A 6,900-nucleotide genomic window follows, 5' to 3' on the forward strand; every position below is an offset into this window, starting at 1 on the left:
CATAACTTGGATTTCTCCCTCTAAAAATATCTATTAACTACTCATCAATTGGAGAAAGGCTTTTAGTTGTATAAATTGGACTCAGTCTCCTAAATATCTTGGAAATATTGAGAAATTTGCTGCAAAAATGTTTCCCATTTTTCTACTCCTATTCTAATTTTAGCTGTACACACACACACACACACACACACACACACACACACACATATCCACATCAAAGAATGTGCTATGGGCATTGTGGAAGCTCCTTCCTTTCTCGCTTCCCAGACATCTTGGCGGCAGGTCTCTGGCTGAGGGTCCTCCCGCACAGCAGGCAGGAAGATGGTGGCCGCAAAGAAGATGAAAAAGTCACTGGAGTCCATCAACTCAAGGCTCCAGCTGGTCATGAAAAATGGCAAATACGTGCTAGGCTACAAACAGACCCTGAAAATGATCAGACAAGGAAAAGCCAAATAGGTCATCTTAGTCAACAGCTGCCCAGCCTTGAGGAAATCAGAGATTGAATATTACGCTATGTTGGCCAAAACTGGCATACATCACTACAGTGGCAATAACATTGAATTGGGTCCAGCATGTGGGAAGTACTACAGAGTGTGTACACTGGCTATCATTGATCCAGGTGATTCAGACATCATTAGAAGCGTGCCAGAACAGACCAGTGAAAAGTAACCTGTACACAAGTATTCTTTAATACACCGGGCCATAACTTGTTTAAAAAAAAAAAAGAAGAATGTGCTATGCTCTGTGAATAAAGCATAATTGCAGCAAGTCAAATGGAAATGTGAGATGCACAAATTTAGAGACATATCCACTCCAAATGTTCATAGGGACTATTTATGCTCAACCTGTGTGGTAGCGCCTTCTAAGCTTATATTGGCCTGACTGACCCCAGTCAGACACATTACCTTTTGGTCCTCTTTGATCATGAAGGACAACAATAATAGATGGATAGATAGATAGATAACTAGATAGACAGACAGATAGGTGGGATATACATTCCATACATAATAAATGACAATATCACATATATATACCAGGCATGTATGTGTCTATCTTTCTACGTAATGTTATTTCTCTATTTATTTCTTTTAGTTGTGTACATTTTTGCTGTTGCTTCATCTACTGCCCTGTTTGTTTGTCTGTTTTTTTTAATTCGGCCAAAGCATAGGAGATTTTGCTCCATTCCCTTATTTTAATTCTGTGTGAGTCCTTCTGTTTCAAGTGCATCTCTTGCAAACAACATATTGTTTAATTCTGGTTTCCAATCCTTTACACTATGCTCTTCTATTTTATGAATGAGTTCATCCCATTCCTCTTTGCAGTTAGAGTTATTGTGTATTTCTTTCCATTTTATTTGCTTCTGCTTTTTTCTCTTTCCCTTTCTCCCCTGAACTCTTTACAAAGACAGCTGACAACTTGCTACATTTTTTTTCTTTGACCTAGAAGCTCTGTATTTTGGCTATGAATTTCCTGGGTTTTTTTTTTATTTTGGATTTTCTATCAGGAGGTAACTGGTAAATTCTTATTATTTTTACTCTACCTTCCAGACCTAATAAATCTTAGCAGTTTTCTTTTTGTGACTTTTTAAAATATTATATCCAGTCAACTTTTTTTTCTTGGTCATGGTTTTCAAGTAGCTCAATGGTTTTTAAAATGATCTCTCCTTACCTGTTTTCTAGGTCAGTTTTTGAAAATATGAAATAACTTACATTTTCCACTATTTTTTCAGACTTTTGATTTTGTTTTAATATTTATTTTTGTCTACTGGAGTCATTAATTTCTATTTGCTCACTGTTAATATCTCCATTTTACAGGTGAGGAAATGAGGCTTATGAAGGTACCATGGTTTGCTAGAATCCCATAGCTAATCAATATCAGAGCCAAGATTCAAACACAGAGCTCTCTCACCCCAGGACTCACACTCTATCCAGACTGCTGAGATCACAGAAAGGCCACACATGTCTTTTGGATGTTACCAGTCTTGACACAAATGTGTAAGAAACAAAGGCCTGGAAAAAGGGCCTCAGTGGGTGTGTATAGGAATAACCCTCCCCACTTCACTCCAGCCAATGCTTTCCAGGCACAGCCAATAAGCAATAGCACCAGGGAGGACAGGAGAGGTGAGTCAAAGCTGGAATGAAAGAAGGGGCAGAGTCCTGGTGACTCTTGTGTGACTCATTCTGAGCCTCCATCAGTCATGGCTGCTGATGCGAGCCCTTGGGAGAAGTACCACTACCACCAACCACTACAAGTTGGAGAATTAATATCTGCAAATATAGCTTCAAATCCATTCTCAAACACGCCCATGTAAATAGCTCCAGACATGGTGCAATGAGCCAGGAATGGGTTTCCCTCCTAGAAAAAAGTGCAGTCTGGATAAATGAGGGGGAAAGTCTCATCAGTCACTCCATTATCTTTTTGGGAGTGTGTGCCCTCTGGCATCAGATTGAGGGGGCCAGCATTCCAAACTTTTGCTGCATCCAAGGAGCAGCACAGGAAAATGTGGAAATGTGCAAGCCTGTTTCTTCATGAGCAATGCCTGGGTTGACCACACAATTCTGAGGCTGACTGGACCATGCAGGAACAAACAGAAACATAACTCCAAGCACAGCCCTTGGGGACAGCCTGACCAGCATGGCTGTGTGGCAGCATTTGGAGGTGGCTGACATGTTCAGCACATCACACCCAATGGCTGGCCTGATCTCAGTCCCCGGCGGCTGCCCCAGGGGCTGTTTCACTCAGCCAGCATCAGTGGAGTTTGTCACAAGAGACCAGTCTGTAAGTCAGAAGCCAGTTTACCCAGGACAGAACATTCCCAAAACAGCAGGAAAAGATTTCATCAAGGTCAATGGAAAAGAGACATTTTTTTGTTCATCTCTTGACCACAGTGGTGAAGAATGGTTTGATCCATAGCATGATACAATCTGCAGCCGAAGGAGGCATTTTAGTCTCTGTCTATTTATTCTCCATAATAGCTGCTATGGAATGCAAAGGCCCAGGATGGAAAGGCCTGGCTTGATAGAGTAAGGAGAGCCCTCAATTTGGATTCAACCTGGGTTCGAATGCCAGCTTGGATGCGTACTCCCCATATGGCCTTGTGCAAAGCTAGGGACCTCCACTGAGCCCTGTTTCCTCATCTATAAAATAGGGAAGGGGTGGATCAGATGGCTTCCAAGATTCCTTAAAGCTCTATATCTATTATCCTAGGAGGAGTCCATTTTGATGGCATCATGACATGTCCCTAGAACCAGACCGACCCAGGACACAGCCCCATCAAACACAAGAGAAAACACAGGGTCATAGAATCAGCAAATGTTAGAACTGGAAGATATAGACCTTATATTTCACTTATTCCAACCCTTTCATTTTGCAGAAGTGGAAACTGAGGCCCAGCAAAGTGAAATGGAATATCCAAGATCATGTGACCAGTTCATCATGAGCATGCAAGATTCATAATTCTCCATTCAGTTGAACACCACCACACGTGAGCTCTAGGGCTCCTTCCAGCTCGTTCTCTCTCTCTGTCTGTCTCTGTCTCTCTGTCTCTCTCTCTCTCTCTCTCTCTCTCTCTCTCTCTCTCTCTCTCTCTCTCTCTCTGTCTCTGTCTGTCTCTCTCTGTCTCTGTCTCTCTCCCTCTGTCCCTCTGTCTCTCTCTTTCTCTCTCTGTCTCTCTGTCTCTGTCTCTCTTTTCTTTCCTGTCTCTGTCTCTCTCTCTCTGTCTGTCTGTCTCTCTGTCTCTCTCTCTCTGTCTGTCTGTCTCTCTCTCTCTGTCTGTCTGTCTCTCTCTCTCTCTCCTCTGTCTGTCTGTCTCTCTCTGTCTCTCTCTCTGTCTCTCTGTCTCTCTCTCTCTGTCTGTCTGTCTCTCTCTCTCTCTGTCTCTCTTTTCTTTCCTGTCTCTCTCTCTCTCCCTCTGTCTGTCTGTCTGTCTCTCTCTGTCTCTCTGTCTCTCTCTACCCCCCCCCCGATCCTACGAGCCCATGTGAAGCCCTCTGCTTGCCCACTAGGGCTCCCCACCCTGATGCTCAACAGTCTATAGGAAGTGCCTGAGGTGCTCAACACTGATGCCCAGGGAGACCCCCACCCCCCCTTCTCTGAAAAGCCAAGGTCTTGTTTGCTTCTCGGGGGATCCCGGTGTTTCTCTGAATTGGCCCCCTCTCCCCATCTCCCCCTCCACCAGGCATGTAAGGGGCATGTTGAATCACTCCCCTTGTGCTCCACTGTTCCTGCTTCATTGCCTTGCTGTGGTTAATAGCAGTGCCTGACTCATCGGTTCTAAAATGCACGACAAGACAGTTAGAAGGGAGAACACCCCGGTGTCATTTGGTCAGCTGGCCCATGGCTGGTCCAAATCTCTTAGCATCCAATGAACAAACCTTGAGGAGTCTATTGTTGCTCCCTCCACCATCTTGCCCCAGCCCAGATGTGAGTGAGGGGCTCCTCGATGGGGAGGGCAGGTGCAGAACCATTTATCATCAAGATGTTGAGGACTCGACATCACACTGGAGGAACTGGTCCAGGTGTGACAGTCTCTTATGAAGCACTGGTTTTCATCTTCTGGATTCTACCTACTCCCAGTCACCTTTAGCCTGAAAGACATAGTCATAGCTCACATTTCAATTGGTTTATGTTTCTTTGTGCTATGCCTTTGAAGTCAATATTCCATTGCACAATCTATCTGACTATTAACTGGAACTGGAGAGCTGGGGCCCCATAAATTTAGGGGAACACAACCAGTGATGGCTTGAGCCAATGGCAAAGACAAGACGCCACCTCCCGGCCCTCTTCAGGGTGCCAGAGATCCATGAGGGAAGGGTGAAATAGTTCTCAGGAAATGGGACCCAAGTAGTCCCTGTCACATGCGGTCACAAGGGACTTGGGGGTATCTATCACTCCAGGACCCCTGTTCCATTTACTCATGTAACAGTCAGAATAGCTTTGACAAGGGAACATTGACTTTAAGGTACAGCATAAGGAAACACTCAAATATCCCCCCAACATCTGGGGTGTGATCCTCCTTCACCTCCTTTATGTCTGGAGAGGGTCAGCTTGGTTCAGTTCCTAATAATGTCAGTCTCAGCAAGTTCCAAGTTCAAAGCATTCTTGGGCTCAAATCCCAGGCACCCCAGCTCCTCAGGACTTCCCAGCAGGGCTGGCAGCAGCGTCTGACTCCTAGTCCTGGCCCCTGGCTCCTGGCTCCAAAAGCCCATGGCCAAGGGGACTCCACACCCTATACCTAGACTGGAAGAGGACAAACAAATTGGGGGCCACAAGACCTGGGGGGGAAAAGGAGGTGGACCTTCCCCCACCCTGCTTACTGCATCACACCCATGGAATGGGCCAATCAGACCTTCACCCCTTGGCATCACCAGTGTGCTTCTCAGGTAGATTTAAAGACACAGCCAGCTCTGTCAGAGAGAGGCCACTACAGAATGTCTTCTTCCAGTAGCCGGCCCCTGGCATCTCCCAAGCAGGTGCCTCCTTCCTAGGGGATCTGGACAAGACACGGAGAGGATGTGACTCCCCAGGGTCACACAGCTAGGAAGCATCTGAGGACCACTGAGAATTCAGTTGGAGAGACCCTCCCCCAGTGCCTACCACAGGGCTCAACACACAATAGGAAGTTGATGCGTGCTGAATCCCATTCACTCGAGAAAATGTTTGCTAAGCATCTGCTAGTGCACACAGCAGGTGCTTAATTAATGTTGGGATGGAATGGACAGACCCAAAGCAACTGGAGATTCATGGCTACCCAGAGGATTGAAAGGGGGAGCCCAGAAGGGGACTTTGTGGGGGTTCCCTGGCCTCAATCATAGCACAAGGGGTATGGAAGCAGAGGGCAGTGCCCCCTCCCCAACCCACCCATCATATGTGCCCTGTAGCAGAGCCACGGAAACCAGGGGAGTGCGGAAGCCAGGGATACTTTCCCCCGAATGAGTCATGTTCCGTGGTAGGAAACATCACTTCATAACTGAGGGTCTTTCTTGTGTGCTCTCTCACACACATAAGGGCAGCTGTGTTTCCGTGAAGCCCTCCTTCGCTTCCCAAAGGCTAGCCACCACACCTCGGCGGGCTGGCCAGCTGCAGGGCAGGTGGGGGACTTCTCCCTCACTCCCATTTTTAATCCCGCCGACTTTGGAGCGGAACCGCAGATGTGGGGCTCCCCACGCCCCGCCTCATGGAAAGAGAAGAGAGTAGGCTGCTGGACAGAGACCCTCCATCTGCTGAAGGGCCTCGGCGCCTGGACCCGCCCGCCTCTGGACCACAGCCACGCCCTCCCAAACGCTGAAGCCGTGAGTCTTCTGGGCTTCTCACCCTCACCCTCACCCAGCAGGGCAGGACCCAGGCCCAACATGGGCATTTAGGGTGCCCCCAACGCCGGGCACTCTGGGACCTCAGCCTCTCACTGTCCCTCCCACCAGCTTCTGAACTCCTACCTAGCCTGCTCTTCCTCCCTCCCCACTGTCTCTCTGTATCTCTGTCTCCCTCTGCCTCCCTCTTCTCTCTCCTTCCTTTCTCTCTGTCTCTCTGTTTCTCTCCCTCCCTCCCTCTTCTGCCTCTGTCTCTGTCTCTCTCTCGGTCTCTCTCTCCCTCTCCCTCTCTCTCTCCCTCTCTCCTCTCTCTTTCTTCTCTCTCTGTCTCTGTCTCTTTCTCTGCCTCTCTCTCTGTTTCTCTATCTCCCTCCCTCTTCTGTCTCTTTCTCTCTTCCCTCCCTTCCCAGCCCCTCCTTTCCTCTCCCCTGCCCCCTTTCCCTCCCTGTAATGAGAACACTCTTCTGGCTTCACCGCCCCACCTCCCCCCTTTCCCCGCTCCCCTCTCCACCCCTGCACCCCAGACCAGGCCACCTAGAGGGCGCTGCTGCTCTTCCCTAGGCAGCCCAGCCTTCGGGCGTTGGCCCCAGGG

At 48.0% G+C, this 6,900-nt stretch overlaps 1 pseudogene; it reads left to right on the forward strand.

Moving 5' to 3' along the window:
- The first annotated feature begins 238 nt into the window (after positions 1–238).
- LOC110198870 (large ribosomal subunit protein eL30 pseudogene) lies at positions 239–676 on the forward strand (annotated as a pseudogene).
- The last annotated feature ends 6,224 nt before the right edge of the window (positions 677–6,900 follow it).

Source organism: Phascolarctos cinereus, unplaced genomic scaffold (assembly GCF_003287225.1).
Source record: "Phascolarctos cinereus isolate Bilbo 61053 unplaced genomic scaffold, phaCin_HiC Scaffold_5;HRSCAF=322, whole genome shotgun sequence".
NCBI lineage: Eukaryota > Metazoa > Chordata > Mammalia > Diprotodontia > Phascolarctidae > Phascolarctos > Phascolarctos cinereus.